This window comes from Pleurodeles waltl, chromosome 3_1 (assembly GCF_031143425.1).
Source record: "Pleurodeles waltl isolate 20211129_DDA chromosome 3_1, aPleWal1.hap1.20221129, whole genome shotgun sequence".
Lineage (NCBI taxonomy): Eukaryota > Metazoa > Chordata > Amphibia > Caudata > Salamandridae > Pleurodeles > Pleurodeles waltl.
The window spans coordinates 32,018,321-32,040,701 of record NC_090440.1 but is presented as its reverse complement, the minus strand read 5'-3'; the positions used below and the strand labels follow the sequence as shown (position 1 = coordinate 32,040,701).

The following is a 22,381-nucleotide window of genomic DNA, read 5'->3' as shown; positions in this document are numbered from 1 at the left end:
CAGGTACAGGTGACAGCCTAATTAGCAGTGCTATTCAGAGTTGTGCGCAGGTACAGCCGACAGCCCCAGTAACAGTGTTATACAGAGGTGTGCGCAGGTACAGGTGACAGTCCCAGTAACAGTGTTATATAGAGATGTGTGCGTACAGGTGACAGCCCCAGTAACAGTGTTATTCAGAGTTGTGCACAGGTACAGGTTCCAGTCCCAGTAACAGTGCTATGTAGAGATGTGTGAGTAGAGGTGAGAGCCCCAGTAATAGTGTTATATAGAGCTGTGTGGGTACAGGTTACAGCCCCAGTAACAGTGTTATACAGAGCTGTGCGCGGGTACAGGTTACAGTCCCAGTAACAGTGTTATATAGAGATGTGTGGGTACAGGTGAGAGCCCCAGTAACAGTGGTACATAGAGATGTGTAGATACAGGTGACAGCCCAGTAACAGTGTCATACAGGGGTGTGCACAGGTACACTTGACAGCCCCAGTAACAGTGTTATATAGAGCTGTGTGGGTAAGGGTTACAGCCCCAGTAACAGTGTTATATAGAGCTGTGTGCAGGTACAGGTGACAGCCCCAGTAACAGTGCTATACAGAGGTGTGCGAAGGTACAGGTTACAGCCCCAGCAACAGTGTTATATAGAGCTGTGTGGGCACAGGTGACAGTCCCAGTAACAGTGTTATGAAGAGCTGTGTGGGTACAGGTGACAGTCCCAGTAACAGTGTTCTACAGGGGTGGGTGCAGGTACAGATGACAGCCCCAGTAACTGTGTTACATAGAGCTGTGCGCAGGTACAGGTGACAGTCCCAGTAGCTGTGTTATATAGAGCTGTGTTCAGGTACAGGTGACAGCCCCAGTAACATTGTGATACAGAGCTGTGTGGGTACAGGTGACAGTCCCAGTAACAGTGTTACATAGAGCTGTGTGGGTGCAGGTGAAAGTCCCAGTAACAGTGTTACATAGAGCTGTGTGGGTACAGGTGACAGTTCCAGTAAAAGTGTTATAAAGAGCTGTGCGCAGGTACAGGTGACAGCCTAATTAGCAGTGTTATAGAGAGCTGTGCGCAGGTACAGTTGGCAGCCCTGTAACAGGGTTATACAGAGGTGTGTGGGTACAGATGACAGCCCCAGTAACAGTGTTATATAGAGATGTGTGGGTACAGGTGACATTCCCAGTAACAGTGTTATACAGAGCTGTGCGCAGGTACAGGTGAGAGACCCAATAGCAGTGTAATATAGAGCTGTGTGGGTACAGGTGACAGTCCCAGTAACAGTGTTATAAAGAGCTGTGCGCAGGTACAGGTGACAGCCTATTTAGCAGTGTTATACAGAGCTGTGCGCAGGTACAGGTGGCAGCCCCAGTAACAGTGTTATATAGAGATGTGTGGGTACAGGTTACAGCCCCAGTAAAAGTGTTATATAGAGCTGTGTGGGTACAGGTGACAGTCCCAGTAACAGTGTTATAAAGAGCTGTGCGCAGGTGACAGCCTAATTAGCAATGTTATTCAGAGTTGTGCGCAGGCATAGGTGACAGCCCGAGTAACAGTGTTCTACAGAGGTGTGCACAGGTACAGGTGACTGTCCCAGTAACAGTGTTTTATAGAGATGTGTGGGTACAGGTGATAGTCCCAGTAGCTGTGTTATACAGAGCTGTGCGCAGGTACAGGTGAGAGCCCCAGTAACAGTCTTATATAGAGCTGTGTGGGTACAGGGGACAGTCCCAGTAACAGTGTTATAAAGAGCTGTGCGCAGGTACAGGTGACAGCCTAATTAGCAGTGCTATTCAGAGTTGTGCGCAGGTACAGCCGACAGCCCCAGTAACAGTGTTATACAGAGGTGTGCGCAGGTACAGGTGACAGTCCCAGTAACAGTGTTATATAGAGATGTGTGCGTACAGGTGACAGCCCCAGTAACAGTGTTATTCAGAGTTGTGCACGGGTACAGGTTCCAGTCCCAGTAACAGTGCTATGTAGAGATGTGTGAGTAGAGGTGAGAGCCCCAGTAATAGTGTTATATAGAGCTGTGTGGGTACAGGTTACAGCCCCAGTAACAGTGTTATACAGAGCTGTGCGCGGGTACAGGTTACAGTCCCAGTAACAGTGTTATATAGAGATGTGTGGGTGCAGGTGAGGGCCCCAGTAACAGTGTTATATAGAGATGTGTAGATACAGGTGACAGCCCAGTAACAGTGTCATACAGGGGTGTGCACAGGTACACTTGACAGCCCCAGTAACAGTGTTATATAGAGCTGTGTGGGTAAAGGTTACAGCCCCAGTAACAGTGTTATATAGAGCTGTGTGCAGGTACAGGTGACAGCCCCAGTAACAGTGCTATACAGAGGTGTGCGAAGGTACAGGTTACAGCCCCAGCAACACTGTTATATAGAGCTGTGTGGGCACAGGTGACAGTCCCAGTAACAGTGTTATGAAGAGCTGTGTGGGTACAGGTGACAGTCCCAGTAACAGTGTTCTACAGGGGTGGGTGCAGGTACAGATGACAGCCCCAGTAACATTGTGATACAGAGCTGTGTGGGTACAGGTGACAGTCCCAGTAACTGTGTTATATAGAGCTGTGTGGGTACAGGTGACAGTCCCAGTAATAGTGTTATACAGAGCTGTGCGCAGGTACAGGTGAGAGCCCCAGTAACAGTGTTATATAGAGCTGTGTGGGTACAGGTGACAGTCCCAGTAACAGTGTTATATAGAGATGTGTGGGTACAGGTGACAGTCCCAGTAACAGTGTTATACCGAGCTGTGTGCAGGTACAGGTGAGAGACCCAGTAGCAGTGTTATATGGAGCTTTGTGGATACAGGTGACAGTCCCAGTAACAGTGTTATAAAGAGCTGTGTGTAGGTACAGGTGACAGCCTATTTAGCAGTGTTTTACAGAGCTGTGCGCAGGTACAGGTGCAGCCCCAGTAACAGTGTGATATAGAGATGTGAGGGTACAGGTTACAGCCCCAGTAACAGTGTTATATAGAGCTGTGTGGGTACAGGTGACAGTCCCAGTAACAGTGTTATAAAGAGTTGTGCGCAGGTACAGGTGACAGCCTAATTAGCAGTGTTATTCAGAGTTGTGCACGGGCACAGGTGACAGCCCCAGTAACAGTGTTCTACAGAGCTGTGCGCAGGTACAGGTGAGAGCCCCAGTAACAGTGTTATATAGAGATGTGTGGGTACAGGTGACAGTCCCAGTAACAGTGTTCTACAGAGGTGTGTAGGTACAGGTGACAGTCCCAGTAACAGTGTTATAAAGTGCTGTGTGCAGGTACAGGTGACAGCCTAATTAGCAGTGTTATTCAGAGTTGTGCGCAGGCATAGGTGACAGCCCGAGTAACAGTGTTCTACAGAGGTGTGCACAGGTACAGGTGACTGTCCCAGGAACAGTGTTTTATAGAGCTGTGTGGGTACAGGTGACAGTCCCAGTAACAGTGTTATACAGAGCTGTGCGCATGTACAGGTGAGAGCCCCATTAACAGTGTTATATAGAGCTGTGTGGGTACAGGTGACAGTCCCAGTAACAGTGTTATATAGAGATGTGTGGGTACAGGTGACATTCCCAGTAACAGTGTTATACAGAGCTGTGCGCAGGTACAGGTGAGAGACCCAATAGCAGTGTTATATAGAGCTGTGTGGGTACAGGTGACAGTCCCAGTAACAGTGTTATAAAGAGCTGTGCGCAGGTACAGATGACAGCCTATTTAGCAGTGTTATACAGAGCTGTGCGCAGGTACAGGTGGCAGCCCCAGTAACAGTGTTATATAGAGATGTATGGGTACAGGTTACAGCCCCAGTAAAAGTGTTATATAGAGCTGTGTGGGTACAGGTGACAGTCCCAGTAACAGTGTTATAAAGAGCTGTGTGCAGGTGACAGCCTAATTAGCAGTGTTATTCAGAGTTGTGCGCAGGCATAGGTGACAGCCCGAGTAACAGTGTTCTACAGAGGTGTGCACAGGTACAGGTGACTGTCCCAGTAACAGTGTTTTATAGAGATGTGTGGGTAAAGGTGATAGTCCCAGTAATAGTGTTATACAGAGCTGTGCGCAGGTACAGGTGAGAGCCCCAGTAACAGTCTTATATAGAGCTGTGTGGGTACAGGGGACAGTCCCAGTAACAGTGTTATAAAGAGCTGTGCGCAGGTACAGGTGACAGCCTAATTAGCAGTGCTATTCAGAGTTGTGCGCAGGTACAGCCGACAGCCCCAGTAACAGTGTTATACAGAGGTGTGCGCAGGTACAGGTGACAGTCCCAGTAACAGTGTTATATAGAGATGTGTGCGTACAGGTGACAGCCCCAGTAACAGTGTTATTCAGAGTTGTGCACGGGTACAGGTTCCAGTCCCAGTAACAGTGCTATGTAGAGATGTGTGAGTAGAGGTGAGAGCCCCAGTAATAGTGTTATATAGAGCTGTGTGGGTACAGGTTACAGCCCCAGTAACAGTGTTATACAGAGCTGTGCGCGGGTACAGGTTACAGTCCCAGTAACAGTGTTATATAGAGATGTGTGGGTACAGGTGAGAGCCCCAGTAACAGTGGTACATAGAGATGTGTAGATACAGGTGACAGCCCAGTAACAGTGTCATACAGGGGTGTGCACAGGTACACTTGACAGCCCCAGTAACAGTGTTATATAGAGCTGTGTGGGTAAGGGTTACAGCCCCAGTAACAGTGTTATATAGAGCTGTGTGCAGGTACAGGTGACAGCCCCAGTAACAGTGCTATACAGAGGTGTGCGAAGGTACAGGTTACAGCCCCAGCAACAGTGTTATATAGAGCTGTGTGGGCACAGGTGACAGTCCCAGTAACAGTGTTATGAAGAGCTGTGTGGGTACAGGTGACAGTCCCAGTAACAGTGTTCTACAGGGGTGGGTGCAGGTACAGATGACAGCCCCAGTAACTGTGTTACATAGAGCTGTGCGCAGGTACAGGTGACAGTCCCAGTAGCTGTGTTATATAGAGCTGTGTTCAGGTACAGGTGACAGCCCCAGTAACATTGTGATACAGAGCTGTGTGGGTACAGGTGACAGTCCCAGTAACAGTGTTACATAGAGCTGTGTGGGTACAGGTGAAAGTCCCAGTAACAGTGTTACATAGAGCTGTGTGGGTACAGGTGACAGTTCCAGTAAAAGTGTTATAAAGAGCTGTGCGCAGGTACAGGTGACAGCCTAATTAGCAGTGTTATAGAGAGCTGTGCGCAGGTACAGTTGGCAGCCCTGTAACAGGGTTATACAGAGGTGTGTGGGTACAGATGACAGCCCCAGTAACAGTGTTATATAGAGATGTGTGGGTACAGGTGACATTCCCAGTAACAGTGTTATACAGAGCTGTGCGCAGGTACAGGTGAGAGACCCAATAGCAGTGTAATATAGAGCTGTGTGGGTACAGGTGACAGTCCCAGTAACAGTGTTATAAAGAGCTGTGCGCAGGTACAGGTGACAGCCTATTTAGCAGTGTTATACAGAGCTGTGCGCAGGTACAGGTGGCAGCCCCAGTAACAGTGTTATATAGAGATGTGTGGGTACAGGTTACAGCCCCAGTAAAAGTGTTATATAGAGCTGTGTGGGTACAGGTGACAGTCCCAGTAACAGTGTTATAAAGAGCTGTGCGCAGGTGACAGCCTAATTAGCAATGTTATTCAGAGTTGTGCGCAGGCATAGGTGACAGCCCGAGTAACAGTGTTCTACAGAGGTGTGCACAGGTACAGGTGACTGTCCCAGTAACAGTGTTTTATAGAGATGTGTGGGTACAGGTGATAGTCCCAGTAGCTGTGTTATACAGAGCTGTGCGCAGGTACAGGTGAGAGCCCCAGTAACAGTCTTATATAGAGCTGTGTGGGTACAGGGGACAGTCCCAGTAACAGTGTTATAAAGAGCTGTGCGCAGGTACAGGTGACAGCCTAATTAGCAGTGCTATTCAGAGTTGTGCGCAGGTACAGCCGACAGCCCCAGTAACAGTGTTATACAGAGGTGTGCGCAGGTACAGGTGGCAGCCCCAGTAACAGTGTTATATAGAGATGTATGGGTACAGGTTACAGCCCCAGTAAAAGTGTTATATAGAGCTGTGTGGGTACAGGTGACAGTCCCAGTAACAGTGTTATAAAGAGCTGTGTGCAGGTGACAGCCTAATTAGCAGTGTTATTCAGAGTTGTGCGCAGGCATAGGTGACAGCCCGAGTAACAGTGTTCTACAGAGGTGTGCACAGGTACAGGTGACTGTCCCAGTAACAGTGTTTTATAGAGATGTGTGGGTAAAGGTGATAGTCCCAGTAATAGTGTTATACAGAGCTGTGCGCAGGTACAGGTGAGAGCCCCAGTAACAGTCTTATATAGAGCTGTGTGGGTACAGGGGACAGTCCCAGTAACAGTGCTATAAAGAGCTGTGCGCAGGTACAGGTGACAGCCTAATTAGCAGTGCTATTCAGAGTTGTGCGCAGGTACAGCCGACAGCCCCAGTAACAGTGTTATACAGAGGTGTGCGCAGGTACAGGTGACAGTCCCAGTAACAGTGTTATATAGAGATGTGTGCGTACAGGTGACAGCCCCAGTAACAGTGTTATTCAGAGTTGTGCACGGGTACAGGTTCCAGTCCCAGTAACAGTGCTATGTAGAGATGTGTGAGTAGAGGTGAGAGCCCCAGTAATAGTGTTATATAGAGCTGTGTGGGTACAGGTTACAGCCCCAGTAACAGTGTTATACAGAGCTGTGCGCGGGTACAGGTTACAGTCCCAGTAACAGTGTTATATAGAGCTGTGCGCAGGTACAGGTGACAGCCTAATTAGCAGTGCTATTCAGAGTTGTGCGCAGGTACAGCCGACAGCCCCAGTAACAGTGTTATACAGAGGTGTGCGCAGGTACAGGTGACAGTCCCAGTAACAGTGTTATATAGAGATGTGTGCGTACAGGTGACAGCCCCAGTAACAGTGTTATTCAGAGTTGTGCACGGGTACAGGTTCCAGTCCCAGTAACAGTGCTATGTAGAGATGTGTGAGTAGAGGTGAGAGCCCCAGTAATAGTGTTATATAGAGCTGTGTGGGTACAGGGGACAGTCCCAGTAACAGTGTTATAAAGAGCTGTGCGCAGGTAAAGGTGACAGCCTAATTAGCAGTGCTATTCAGAGTTGTGCGCAGGTACAGCCGACAGCCCCAGTAACAGTGTTATACAGAGGTGTGCGCAGGTACAGGTGACAGTCCCAGTAACAGTGTTACATAGAGCTGTGCGCAGGTACAGGTGACAGTCCCAGTAGCTGTGTTATATAGAGCTGTGTTCAGGTACAGGTGACAGCCCCAGTAACATTGTGATACAGAGCTGTGTGGGTACAGGTGACAGTCCCAGTAACAGTGTTACATAGAGCTGTGTGGGTACAGGTGAAAGTCCCAGTAACAGTGTTACATAGAGCTGTGTGGGTACAGGTGACAGTTCCAGTAAAAGTGTTATAAAGAGCTGTGCGCAGGTACAGGTGACAGCCTAATTAGCAGTGTTATAGAGAGCTGTGCGCAGGTACAGTTGGCAGCCCTGTAACAGGGTTATACAGAGGTGTGTGGGTACAGATGACAGCCCCAGTAACAGTGTTATATAGAGATGTGTGGGTACAGGTGACATTCCCAGTAACAGTGTTATACAGAGCTGTGCGCAGGTACAGGTGAGAGACCCAATAGCAGTGTAATATAGAGCTGTGTGGGTACAGGTGACAGTCCCAGTAACAGTGTTATAAAGAGCTGTGCGCAGGTACAGGTGACAGCCTATTTAGCAGTGTTATACAGAGCTGTGCGCAGGTACAGGTGGCAGCCCCAGTAACAGTGTTATATAGAGATGTGTGGGTACAGGTTACAGCCCCAGTAAAAGTGTTATATAGAGCTGTGTGGGTACAGGTGACAGTCCCAGTAACAGTGTTATAAAGAGCTGTGCGCAGGTGACAGCCTAATTAGCAATGTTATTCAGAGTTGTGCGCAGGCATAGGTGACAGCCCGAGTAACAGTGTTCTACAGAGGTGTGCACAGGTACAGGTGACTGTCCCAGTAACAGTGTTTTATAGAGATGTGTGGGTACAGGTGATAGTCCCAGTAGCTGTGTTATACAGAGCTGTGCGCAGGTACAGGTGAGAGCCCCAGTAACAGTCTTATATAGAGCTGTGTGGGTACAGGGGACAGTCCCAGTAACAGTGTTATAAAGAGCTGTGCGCAGGTACAGGTGACAGCCTAATTAGCAGTGCTATTCAGAGTTGTGCGCAGGTACAGCCGACAGCCCCAGTAACAGTGTTATACAGAGGTGTGCGCAGGTACAGGTGGCAGCCCCAGTAACAGTGTTATATAGAGATGTATGGGTACAGGTTACAGCCCCAGTAAAAGTGTTATATAGAGCTGTGTGGGTACAGGTGACAGTCCCAGTAACAGTGTTATAAAGAGCTGTGTGCAGGTGACAGCCTAATTAGCAGTGTTATTCAGAGTTGTGCGCAGGCATAGGTGACAGCCCGAGTAACAGTGTTCTACAGAGGTGTGCACAGGTACAGGTGACTGTCCCAGTAACAGTGTTTTATAGAGATGTGTGGGTAAAGGTGATAGTCCCAGTAATAGTGTTATACAGAGCTGTGCGCAGGTACAGGTGAGAGCCCCAGTAACAGTCTTATATAGAGCTGTGTGGGTACAGGGGACAGTCCCAGTAACAGTGTTATAAAGAGCTGTGCGCAGGTACAGGTGACAGCCTAATTAGCAGTGCTATTCAGAGTTGTGCGCAGGTACAGCCGACAGCCCCAGTAACAGTGTTATACAGAGGTGTGCGCAGGTACAGGTGACAGTCCCAGTAACAGTGTTATATAGAGATGTGTGCGTACAGGTGACAGCCCCAGTAACAGTGTTATTCAGAGTTGTGCACGGGTACAGGTTCCAGTCCCAGTAACAGTGCTATGTAGAGATGTGTGAGTAGAGGTGAGAGCCCCAGTAATAGTGTTATATAGAGCTGTGTGGGTACAGGTTACAGCCCCAGTAACAGTGTTATACAGAGCTGTGCGCGGGTACAGGTTACAGTCCCAGTAACAGTGTTATATAGAGCTGTGCGCAGGTACAGGTGACAGCCTAATTAGCAGTGCTATTCAGAGTTGTGCGCAGGTACAGCCGACAGCCCCAGTAACAGTGTTATACAGAGGTGTGCGCAGGTACAGGTGACAGTCCCAGTAACAGTGTTATATAGAGATGTGTGCGTACAGGTGACAGCCCCAGTAACAGTGTTATTCAGAGTTGTGCACGGGTACAGGTTCCAGTCCCAGTAACAGTGCTATGTAGAGATGTGTGAGTAGAGGTGAGAGCCCAAGTAATAGTGTTATATAGAGCTGTGTGGGTACAGGGGACAGTCCCAGTAACAGTGTTATAAAGAGCTGTGCGCAGGTACAGGTGACAGCCTAATTAGCAGTGCTATTCAGAGTTGTGCGCAGGTACAGCCGACAGCCCCAGTAACAGTGTTATACAGAGGTGTGCGCAGGTACAGGTGACAGTCCCAGTAACAGTGTTATATAGAGATGTGTGCGTACAGGTGACAGCCCCAGTAACAGTGTTATTCAGAGTTGTGCACGGGTACAGGTTCCAGTCCCAGTAACAGTGCTATGTAGAGATGTGTGAGTAGAGGTGAGAGCCCCAGTAATAGTGTTATATAGAGCTGTGTGGGTACAGGTTACAGCCCCAGTAACAGTGTTATACAGAGCTGTGCGCGGGTACAGGTTACAGTCCCAGTAACAGTGTTATATAGAGATGTGTGGGTACAGGTGAGAGCCCCAGTAACAGTGGTACATAGAGATGTGTAGATACAGGTGACAGCCCAGTAACAGTGTCATACAGGGGTGTGCACAGGTACACTTGACAGCCCCAGTAACAGTGTTATATAGAGCTGTGTGGGTAAGGGTTACAGCCCCAGTAACAGTGTTATATAGAGCTGTGTGCAGGTACAGGTGACAGCCCCAGTAACAGTGCTATACAGAGGTGTGCGAAGGTACAGGTTACAGCCCCAGCAACAGTGTTATATAGAGCTGTGTGGGCACAGGTGACAGTCCCAGTAACAGTGTTATGAAGAGCTGTGTGGGTACAGGTGACAGTCCCAGTAACAGTGTTCTACAGGGGTGGGTGCAGGTACAGATGACAGCCCCAGTAACTGTGTTACATAGAGCTGTGCGCAGGTACAGGTGACAGTCCCAGTAGCTGTGTTATATAGAGCTGTGTTCAGGTACAGGTGACAGCCCCAGTAACATTGTGATACAGAGCTGTGTGGGTACAGGTGACAGTCCCAGTAACAGTGTTACATAGAGCTGTGTGGGTACAGGTGAAAGTCCCAGTAACAGTGTTACATAGAGCTGTATGGGTACAGGTGACAGTTCCAGTAAAAGTGTTATAAAGAGCTGTGCGCAGGTACAGGTGACAGCCTAATTAGCAGTGTTATAGAGAGCTGTGCGCAGGTACAGTTGGCAGCCCTGTAACAGGGTTATACAGAGGTGTGTGGGTACAGATGACAGCCCCAGTAACAGTGTTATATAGAGATGTGTGGGTACAGGTGACATTCCCAGTAACAGTGTTATACAGAGCTGTGCGCAGGTACAGGTGAGAGACCCAATAGCAGTGTAATATAGAGCTGTGTGGGTACAGGTGACAGTCCCAGTAACAGTGTTATAAAGAGCTGTGCGCAGGTACAGGTGACAGCCTATTTAGCAGTGTTATACAGAGCTGTGCGCAGGTACAGGTGGCAGCCCCAGTAACAGTGTTATATAGAGATGTGTGGGTACAGGTTACAGCCCCAGTAAAAGTGTTATATAGAGCTGTGTGGGTACAGGTGACAGTCCCAGTAACAGTGTTATAAAGAGCTGTGCGCAGGTGACAGCCTAATTAGCAATGTTATTCAGAGTTGTGCGCAGGCATAGGTGACAGCCCGAGTAACAGTGTTCTACAGAGGTGTGCACAGGTACAGGTGACTGTCCCAGTAACAGTGTTTTATAGAGATGTGTGGGTACAGGTGATAGTCCCAGTAGCTGTGTTATACAGAGCTGTGCGCAGGTACAGGTGAGAGCCCCAGTAACAGTCTTATATAGAGCTGTGTGGGTACAGGGGACAGTCCCAGTAACAGTGTTATAAAGAGCTGTGCGCAGGTACAGGTGACAGCCTAATTAGCAGTGCTATTCAGAGTTGTGCGCAGGTACAGCCGACAGCCCCAGTAACAGTGTTATACAGAGGTGTGCGCAGGTACAGGTGGCAGCCCCAGTAACAGTGTTATATAGAGATGTATGGGTACAGGTTACAGCCCCAGTAAAAGTGTTATATAGAGCTGTGTGGGTACAGGTGACAGTCCCAGTAACAGTGTTATAAAGAGCTGTGTGCAGGTGACAGCCTAATTAGCAGTGTTATTCAGAGTTGTGCGCAGGCATAGGTGACAGCCCGAGTAACAGTGTTCTACAGAGGTGTGCACAGGTACAGGTGACTGTCCCAGTAACAGTGTTTTATAGAGATGTGTGGGTAAAGGTGATAGTCCCAGTAATAGTGTTATACAGAGCTGTGCGCAGGTACAGGTGAGAGCCCCAGTAACAGTCTTATATAGAGCTGTGTGGGTACAGGGGACAGTCCCAGTAACAGTGTTATAAAGAGCTGTGCGCAGGTACAGGTGACAGCCTAATTAGCAGTGCTATTCAGAGTTGTGCGCAGGTACAGCCGACAGCCCCAGTAACAGTGTTATACAGAGGTGTGCGCAGGTACAGGTGACAGTCCCAGTAACAGTGTTATATAGAGATGTGTGCGTACAGGTGACAGCCCCAGTAACAGTGTTATTCAGAGTTGTGCACGGGTACAGGTTCCAGTCCCAGTAACAGTGCTATGTAGAGATGTGTGAGTAGAGGTGAGAGCCCCAGTAATAGTGTTATATAGAGCTGTGTGGGTACAGGTTACAGCCCCAGTAACAGTGTTATACAGAGCTGTGCGCGGGTACAGGTTACAGTCCCAGTAACAGTGTTATATAGAGATGTGTGGGTGCAGGTGAGGGCCCCAGTAACAGTGTTATATAGAGATGTGTAGATACAGGTGACAGCCCAGTAACAGTGTCATACAGGGGTGTGCACAGGTACACTTGACAGCCCCAGTAACAGTGTTATATAGAGCTGTGTGGGTAAAGGTTACAGCCCCAGTAACAGTGTTATATAGAGCTGTGTGCAGGTACAGGTGACAGCCCCAGTAACAGTGCTATACAGAGGTGTGCGAAGGTACAGGTTACAGCCCCAGCAACAGTGTTATATAGAGCTGTGTGGGCACAGGTGACAGTCCCAGTAACAGTGTTATGAAGAGCTGTGTGGGTACAGGTGACAGTCCCAGTAACAGTGTTCTACAGGGGTGGGTGCAGGTACAGATGACAGCCCCAGTAACATTGTGATACAGAGCTGTGTGGGTACAGGTGACAGTCCCAGTAACTGTGTTATATAGAGCTGTGTGGGTACAGGTGACAGTCCCAGTAATAGTGTTATACAGAGCTGTGCGCAGGTACAGGTGAGAGCCCCAGTAACAGTGTTATATAGAGCTGTGTGGGTACAGGTGACAGTCCCAGTAACAGTGTTATATAGAGATGTGTGGGTACAGGTGACAGTCCCAGTAACAGTGTTATACCGAGCTGTGTGCAGGTACAGTTGACAGCCTAATTAGCAGTGTTATTCAGAGTTGTGCGCAGGCACAGCTGACAGCCCCAGTAACAGTGTTCTACAGAGGTGTGCACAGGTACAGGTGACAGTCTCAGTATCAGTGTTATATAGAGATGTGTGGGTAAAGGTTACAGCCCCAGTAACAGTGTTATATAGAGCTGTGTGCAGGTACAGGTGACAGCCCCAGTAACAGTGCTATACAGAGGTGTGCGAAGGTACAGGTTACAGCCCCAGCAACAGTGTTATATAGAGCTGTGTGGGCACAGGTGACAGTCCCAGTAACAGTGTTATGAAGAGCTGTGTAGGTACAGGTGACAGTCCCAGTAACAGTGTTCTACAGGGGTGGGTGCAGGTACAGATGACAGCCCCAGTAACATTGTGATATAGAGCTGTGTGGGTACAGGTGACAGTCCCAGTAACTGTGTTATATAGAGCTGTGTGGGTACAGGTGACAGTCCCAGTAATAGTGTTATACAGAGCTGTGCGCAGGTACAGGTGAGAGCCCCAGTAACAGTGTTATATAGAGCTGTGTGGGTACAGGTGACAGTCCCAGTAACAGTGTTATATAGAGATGTGTGGGTACAGGTGACAGTCCCAGTAACAGTGTTATACCGAGCTGTGTGCAGGTACAGGTGAGAGACCCAGTAGCAGTGTTATATGGAGCTTTGTGGATACAGGTGACAGTCCCAGTAACAGTGTTATAAAGAGCTGTGCGTAGGTACAGGTGACAGCCTATTTAGCAGTGTTTTACAGAGCTGTGCGCAGGCACAGGTGCAGCCCCAGTAACAGTGTGATATAGAGATGTGAGGGTACAGGTTACAGCCCCAGTAACAGTGTTATATAGAGCTGTGTGGGTACAGGTGACAGTCCCAGTAACAGTGTTATAAAGAGTTGTGTGCAGGTACAGGTGACAGCCTAATTAGCAGTGTTATTCAGAGTTGTGCACGGGCACAGGTGACAGCCCCAGTAACAGTGTTCTACAGAGCTGTGCGCAGGTACAGGTGAGAGCCCCAGTAACAGTGTTATATAGAGATGTGTGGGTACAGGTGACAGTCCCAGTAACAGTGTTCTACAGAGGTGTGTGGGTACAGGTGACAGTCCCAGTAACAGTGTTATAAAGTGCTGTGTGCAGGTACAGGTGACAGCCTAATTAGCAGTGTTATTCAGAGTTGTGCGCAGGTACAGGCGACAGCCCCAGTAACAGTGTTATACAGAGGTGTGCGCAGGTACAGGTGACAGTCCCAGTAACAGTGTTATATAGAGATGTGTGGGTACAGGTGACAGCCCCAGTAACAGTGTTATTCAGAGTTGTGCGCGGGTACAGGTGACAGCCCCAGTAACAGTGTTATATAGAGCTGTGTGCAGGTACAGGTGACAGCCCAAGTAACAGTGTTATAAAGAGGTGTGCGCAGGTACAGGTTACAGCCCCAGTAACAGTGTTAAATAGAGCTGTGTGGGTAAAGGTGACAGCCCCAGTAACAGTGTTATATAGGGGTGTGTGCAGGTACAGTTGACAGCCCCAGTATCTGTGTTACATAGAGCTGTGTGCAGGTACAGGTTTTCAGTTCCAGTAGCTATGTTATATAGAGCTGTGTGCATGTGCAGGTGACAAGCCAGTAACATTGTTATACAGAGCTGAGTGGGTACAGGTGACAGTCCCAGTAACAGTGATATACAGAGCTGTGTTTGTACAGGTGACAGTCCCAGTAACAGTGTTATACACAGCTGTGCACAGGTACAGGTGAGAGCCCCAGTAACAGTGTTATATAGAGCTGTGTGGGTACAGGTGACAGTCCCAGTAACAGTGTTATAAAGAGTTGTGTGGGTACAGGTGACAGTCCCAGTAACAGTGTTATAAAGAGCTGTGTGCAGGTACAGGTGACAGCCTAATTAGCAGTGTTATTCAGAGTTGTGCGCAGGTACAGGCGACAGCCCCAGTAACAGTGTTATATAGAGGTGTGCGCAGGTACAGGTGACAGTCCCAGTAACAGTGTTATATAGAGATGTGTGGGTACAGGTGACAGCCCCAGTAACAGTGTTATTCAGAGTTGTGCGCGGGTACAGGTTACAGCCCCAGTAACAGTGTTATATAGAGCTGTGTGCAGGTACAGGTGACAGCCCAAGTAACAGTGTTATAAAGAGGTGTGTGCAGGTACAGGTTACAGCCCCAGTAACAGTGTTAAATAGAGCTGTGTGGGTAAAGGTGACAGCCCCAGTAACAGTGTTATACAGGGGTGTGTGCAGGTGCAGTTGACAGCCCCAGTAGCTGTGTTACATAGAGCTGTGTGCAGGTACAGGTTTTCAGTCCCAGTAGCTATGTTATATAGAACTGTGTGCAGGTGCAGGTGACAAGCCAGTAACATTGTTATACAGAGCTGTGTGGGTACAGGTGACAGTCCCAGTAACAGTGATGTACAGAGCTGTGTTTGTACAGGTGACAGTCCCAGTAACAGTGTTATACAGAGCTGTGCACAGGTACAGGTGAGAGCCCCAGTAACAGTGGTATATAGAGCTGTGTGAGTACAGGTGACAGTCCCAGTAACAGTGTCACAGAGAGATGTGTGGGTACAGGTGACAGTCCCAGTAACTGTTATACAGAGCTGTGCGCAGGTACAGGTGAGAGCCCCAGTAGCAGTGTTATATAGAGCTGTGTGGGTGCAGTTGATAGTCCCAGTAACAGTGTTATAAAGAGCTGTGCGCAGGTACAGGTGACAGCCTATTTAGCAGTGTTATACAGAGATGTGCGCAGGTACAGGTGGCAGCCCCAGTAACAGTGTTATATAGAGATGTGTGTGTACAGGTTACAGCCCCAGTAACAGTGTTATATAGAACTGTGTGGGTACAGGTGACAGTCCCAGTAACTGTGTTATAAAGAGCTGTGCGCAGGTACAGTTGACAGCCTAATTAGCAGTGTTATTCAGAGTTGTGCGCAGGCACAGCTGACAGCCCCAGTAACAGTGTTCTACAGAGGTGTGCACAGGTACAGGTGACAGTCTCAGTATCAGTGTTATATAGAGATGTGTGGGTACAGGTGACAGTCCCAGTAATAGTGCTATACAGAGCTGTGCGCAGGTACAGGTGAGAGCCCCAGTAACAGTGTTATATAGAGCTGTGTGGGTAAAGGTGACAGTCCCAGTAACAGTCTTATTTAGAGCTGTGTGGTTACAGGTGACAGTCCCAGTAATGGTGTTATAAAGAGCTGTGCGCAGGTACAGGTGACAGCCTAATTAGCTGTGTTATTCAGAGTTGTGCGCAGGTACAGGTGACAGCCCCAGTAACAGTGTTATATAGAGCTGTGTGGGTACAGGTGACAGTCCCAGTAACAGTGTTATATAGAGCTGTGTTCAGGTACAGGTGACAGTCACAGTAACAATGTTATATAGAGCTGCGCACAGGTACAGGTGAGAGCCCCAGTAACAGTGTTATATAGAGCTGTGTTCAGATACAGGTGGCAGTCACAGTAACAATGTTATATAGAGCTGTGTGCAGGTACAGGTGACAGCCCCAGTAACAGTGTTATATAGAGCGGCGTGGGTACAGGTGATAGTCCCAATAACTGTGTTATATAGAGCTGTGCGCAGGTACAGGTGACAGTCCCAGTAGCTTTGTTATATAGAGCTGTGTGCTGGTACAGGTGACAGCCCCAGTAACATTGGTATACAGAGCTGTGTGGGTACAGGTGACAGTCCCAGTAGCTGTGTTATACAGCTGTGTGGGTACAGGTGACAGTCCCACTAACTGTGTTATATAGATCTGTGTGGGCACAGGTGACAGTCCCAGTAACAGTGTTATACAGAGCTGTGTGGGTACAGGTGACATTCCCAGCAACAGTGTTACATAGAGCTGTGTGGGTGCAGGTGACAGTCCCAGTAACAGTGTTACATAGAGCTGTGTGGGTACAGGTGAAAGTCCCAGTAACAGTGTTACATAGAGCTGTGTGGGTACAGGTGACAGTTCCAGTAACAGTGTTATAAAGAGCTGTGCGCAGGTACAGTTGGCAGCCCTGTAACAGGGTTATACAGAGGTGTGTGGGTACAGATGACAGCCCCAGTAACAGTGTTATATAGAGCTGTGTGGGTACAGGTGAGACCCCCAGTAACAGTGTTATATAGAGCTGTGCGCAGGTACAGGTGACAGCCTAATTAACAGTGTTATACAGAGGTGTGCGCACGTATAGGTGACAGCCCCAGTAACAGTGTTATACAGAGGTGTGTGGAGGTACAGGTGACAGCCCCAGTAACATTGTTATACAGAGCTGTGTGGGTACAGGTGACAGTACCAGTAACAGTGTTACATACAGGTGTGTGGGTACAGGTGACAGTCCCAGTAACAGTGTTATACAGAGCTGTGCGCAGGTACAGGTGAGAGCCCCAGTAACAGTGTGATATAGAGCTGTGTGGGTATAGGTGACAGTCCCGGTAACAGTGTTATATAGAGCTGTGTGGGTACAGGTGACAGTCCCAGTAACAGTGTTATAAAGAGCTGTGCGCAGGTACAGGTGACAGCCTAATTAGCAGTGTTATACAGAGCTGTGCGCAGGTACAGGTGGCAGCCTCAATAACAGTGTTATACAGAGGTGTGTGGGTGCAGGTGACAGCCCCAGTAACAGTGTTATATAGAGCTGTGGGGGTGCAGGTGACAGTCCCAGTAACAGTGTTATATAGAGCTGTGTGGGTACAGGTCACAGTCCCAGTAACAGTGTTATATAGAGCTGTGTGGGTACAGGTGACAGTCCCAGTAACAGTGTTATACAGAGGTGTGCGCAGGTACAGGTGACAGTCCCAGTAACAGTGTTATACAGAGGTGTGCACAGGTAAAGCTTTGAGAAGGGTTATAAAATAATTGCTGGTTTACGTGAACCTCAGAAGGGACAGTTACACAGATGTGTATCTCAGCATGGTATCTCCTGAAATATAACCTTAGGATTTCCTCTTGTTACGATGACCAATTTTATTAATTACGTGTAACATGTTTTCTTTCATAGAACGTCTGTGAACTGGTGAAAAAACGTAAGTATTTTTACTTAGATCTTGATTTGATTTGGGGCTTTGTGAATTGTAGACCTTGCTTTAAGAGGCACCAGTGCGCTGTGCAGAGAAGGCGGTTTGTGTCTGTGCTGTTCAAAGACGGACTCTATGCACTTCATTCGCAACCCTGTGCGAGAGTTTATTTTGGCCCCCTGACCCAGTGACCTCCTCCTCGGTTTCACTCACTATCACCCAGTAAATGTGCCCCTCATCTCTCAATAGCTCACCTTTCACATACATTAATGTGTTTTAAAGCACTTGGAAAGGCTGGCTTTACTAATCCACTCAACTATCCACATAAAATATAGTGGCATATTTAAGAGCCCGTAGCACCATTCTAACACCACATTAGTGTCATTTTTTTAGGCTAATGTGGCGTTAGAAGGTCAACAACGCTGTGCCATATTTGCAAAGTGGCACAATGCATGCATTGTGCCACTTTGTAACCCTTTGAGCGACATTATACCTGCGCCAGGCATAATGTATGCAAAGGTGGCATTCCCCCAATTAGGGGGGCCAAAAAAATGGTGCAAAGAAATCTGACAGAATTCTTTGAGTCATTTTTTTCCGGCACTTTTAATGCCTGCTCAGAGCAGGCGTTAAAAGGAGGCTTCTGTTGATTGCAATGGGCCTCTGGGCACTTTGCAGGATTAGCATCAACATTTTTTTGCAGTGCCACTTTTTTCAAATATGCCCCATAGTGGCATATTTAAGAGCCTCTTGTGCCATTCCAACTCCACATTAGTGTCACTTATTTACGCTAATGTGGCATTAGAAGGCCAAAAACGCTGTGCCATATTTACAAAGTGGTGCAATGCACGCATTGCGCCACTTTGTACCCCTTTACGCTACATTATACCTGCGCCAGGCATAATGTATGCAAATGGGGCATCCCCCATTAGGGGTGCCAAAAAAATGATGCAAAGAAAGCTGTCAGATTTCTTTGTGTCATTTTTTTTCCATCACTTTTAACGCCTGGCATTAAAAGGAGGCTTCCATTGGTTACAACGGACATCTGGGTGCGTTGCAGGATTACCGTCCAAATTTTTGATGCTAGTCCTGCAAAGCGCCGGAACAGCGTTAAAAAATTCTGACGCTAGTCCCCTAACTACTGCCATGGTGCGCCGTATTTTAAATATGACGCACACATGGTGGCGTTAGGGGGGCGCTAAGGGGTGCAAGAAAAGTGGCAATGCACTGTGTGGAGTGACACTTTTCTTAAATATGTCCCATAGTTCTGTTTTGTGCAGCAGGCATATTAACCTTCTATGCTACTTCATGCTGAGACAAAGCTGCTGCTAGGCAAAACTCCCATTTCTCGCCTTAGCAGGAACATTAATCACAAGAGGAATCTTGACATTTTAATTGTTTCCTGAAGGCTGGACGCACAAGGAACTTTTCAAAAGGTGCTTTTAAATCGGAAGTTTTGGAAGATATTGCTACACACAGCGCCCCCCTGAGGTCAATGCCTGGTGTGGCCACACCGCTCGCACCGCCCAAAAGCCGGCCCTGCTTCTGAGTGAATGTGCACTGCATAACAAGCACGTCTTGCGCACACTTAAAATGCTCCAGTTTAATAAATAGAAAGAAGTAAGATGAGGGTTCTTAAACCCCCACCACAATTAAGCAATTTACGTCGCACAAACACGTGTAGCTGACACGCTACTGTGGCCAAGAAGGAGCGTGGCTGAAACGGAAGGAGAGTCAATCACTCCATTCGCCCACTCACAACTGGAGTGTCTAAGCAACAGCCAACAACAGGCAAAGCAACCTTAGGACGTGAGAGTCTGTAGGTGGTGAGTGGCAGAGAGTGTCTGTGAAATGAGTGATCAATGCACGTGAGAAACTCTCCAATGTTTGTGTAGGAAGCGAGAGTGTTAAGGAGGCGGGAAGTGGCAGACAGTGTCTGTGACATGAGAGTGTTCAAAGACAAGCAATGCGTATGGAATGAGAGTGTTCAAAGACAAGCAATGTACTTAAAATTAGAGTGCTCAAAGACAAGCAATGTACTTAAAATGAGAGTGTTCAAAACAGGCAGTGTGTATGCAATGAGAGTGTTCAAAGACGAGCAATGTCAGTGAAATGAGAGTGCTCAAGAAGAGTTGAAAGACAGGCAATGTGTATGAAATTAGAGTGTTGTGGAGTTGCCAAGGACAAACAATGCATTGAAAATGAGAGTTTTCAAAGACAGGCAATATAAATGAGGTGATTGTAATGAAAAACAGGCAATGTGTATGAAATGACTGTGTTCAAAGGCAGGCAATGTGTTTGAAATGACTGTGTTCAAAGGCAGGCAATGTGTATGAAACGTGTGTGCACCAAAACAGGTAATGTGTATGAAATGACTGTGTTCAAAGGCAGGCAATGTGTATGAAATGAGTGTGGTCAAAAACAGGAAAAGTGCATGAAACGTCAGTGTTCCGAGACAGGCAGTGTGTATGAAAGGAGTGTGCTCAGCCAACAAGTAAACAATATCTATGAAATGAGAGTACCAGCAGTGTTGCCAGAAACGAGTAAGCAGGTAAACAATGTGCATGAAATGAGAGTATCCAAAGACAGGCAATGTGTATGAAATGAGTGTTCAAGAAGCGGCTAAAGAGAGGCAATGCGAATGAAAGGAGTGTTCAAGAAGCGGCTAAAGACGGCAATGTGTACGAAAGGAATGTTCAAGAAGCGTCTAAAGAGAGGCAATGCGAATGAAAGGAGTGTTCAAGAAGCGGCTAAAGACGGCAATGTGTACGAAAGGAGTGTTCAAGAAGTGGCTAAAGAGAGGCAATGCGAATGAAAGGAGTGTTCAAGAAGCGGCTAAAGACGGCAATGTGTACGAAAGGAGTGTTCAAGAAGTGGCTAAAGAGAGGCAATGTGAATGAAAGGAGTGTTCAAGAAGCGGCTAAAGACGGCAATGTGTACGAAAGGAGTGTTCAAGAAGTGGCTAAAGAGAGGCAATGTGAATGAAAGGAGTGTTCAAGAAGCGGCTAAAGACGGCAATGTGTACGAAAGGAGTGTTCAAGAAGCGGCTAAAGAGAGGCAATGCGAATGAAATGAGGAAGCACAAGAAACAAATACAGACAGGCAATGGAAATGAAATGAGAGCGCTAGGGGAGTGGCCAACAACAGCCAATGTAAATGAAATGAGTGTCAACAAATAGGTTTTGGAAATTAAAAGATGCTGTCCGAGGACAGGCGACAGATGAGGACATGCTCAGGCAAGTACTGTATCCAGGGAGAGGCAAAGGAAAGATTGACGAACAAGAGGGGAGCAGGGCCTCGTGAGCCTCTGGTACAGGCTGGCCCAGTATCTCCAGTCTGAACAAAGCAAATAACTAGCATTTGAGAAACATTTGTTAGAGTGAGAATGTGACGGAATTATTCAGAAAGCTTTTTCGAACTGCATTTTACCAAATGTGGCTGCACACATTTGTCCTTTACGTCTCCACAACGTTCACATCCTTTTCGCCCACACCTTCCCATGTGCATCTTTTGTCCGGTGCACTTTGGTCACTTTGGTCATAACGCAAGGAGCTATGAATTTGCAGAGATACACGTTTGCACACAGCACAAGTTCTTTGTTAATCTGGTGACATGTGCGTGTGTGCAGTGAATGCTAGACTGGGAATACATTCTTTCTTTCAGATACCAACCACTTAGACGAATCCAAGTGCCTGGGGGTCTTCGAGATCATCATCAAAGAGAACGAAGGTAAGGGACACCCCCTGCTCCTCCCGTGACCCCGAGAAGGGACATCGCTTTCTTACAAGCTTGTGAAAGTGCTCAAGGCAGGACACATTGACATATAATGGAACATATTTAGTGCTCACATGTTTTCACAATAGGTCTACAGATGACATCACATATTGCATCACTGATGATGACATTGGGGACATCAGACATGATATAATAAAAAAACACCAGATGAGCAATAAACATACAGGCCATCTATCTGTGTAGAGGGTCGCTGGGACTGTAAGAAAACAGTGAGGGTTAAAAAAATAGCCCACCCCAAGACCCTGTAAGGTAGGTGTAAAGTGCACCTACAACTCCCAGAGAGCACAGAAGTCGTGATAGGGGGATTCTGCAAGGAAAACCAACACCAGCAATGCAACAACAGTGGATTTCTGGACCTGAGTACCTGTAAGACAAGGGGACCAAGTCCAAGAGTCGAGAGTGGGCAGGAGCCCAGGAAATGCCAGCTGAGGGTGCAAGGAAGCTGCCACCGGATGGAAGAAGCTTGGTGTTCTGCAAGAACGAAGAGGACTAGGAACTTCCCCTTTGGAGGATGGATGTCCGACGTCGTGAAGAAGCTTGCAGAGGTGTTCCCACGCAGAAAGACCGCAAACAAGCCTTGCTAGCTGCAAGGGTTGCGGTTAGGGTTTTTGGATGCTGCTGTGGCCCAGGAGGGATCAGGATGTCGCCACTTGGATGAGGAGACAGAGGGGGCGCCCAGCAGGTCAGGGAGCCCTCACAGAAGCAGGCAGCACCCAAAGAAGTACCAGAACAGGCACTTAGAAGAGGAGTGAACCGGAGTCCACCCGAAGTCACAAAAGGGAGTCCCACGACGCCAGAGGACAACTCAGAAGATTGTGCACTGCAGGTTAGAGTGTCGGGGACCCAGGCTTGGCTGTGCACGAAGGAAATCCTGGATGAGTTCACAGGAGCCGGAGCAGCTGCAAATCACGCGGTACCCAGCAATGCAGTCTAGCGTGGGGAGGCAAGGAC

General features: G+C 47.9%; 1 protein-coding gene across 1 annotated transcript in view; it reads left to right on the top strand.

Annotated features, from left to right (window-relative positions):
• The window catches only part of LOC138283726 (embryonic protein UVS.2-like), a 304,218-nt gene that overhangs the window by 188,568 nt on the left and 93,269 nt on the right, over positions 1-22,381 (top strand). Inside the window, exons 2-3 of the mRNA XM_069221771.1 lie at positions 17,623-17,647; positions 21,299-21,364. The gene's annotated coding sequence lies outside the window, so the exon portion shown is untranslated. The remainder of the gene's footprint in view (positions 1-17,622; positions 17,648-21,298; positions 21,365-22,381) is intronic.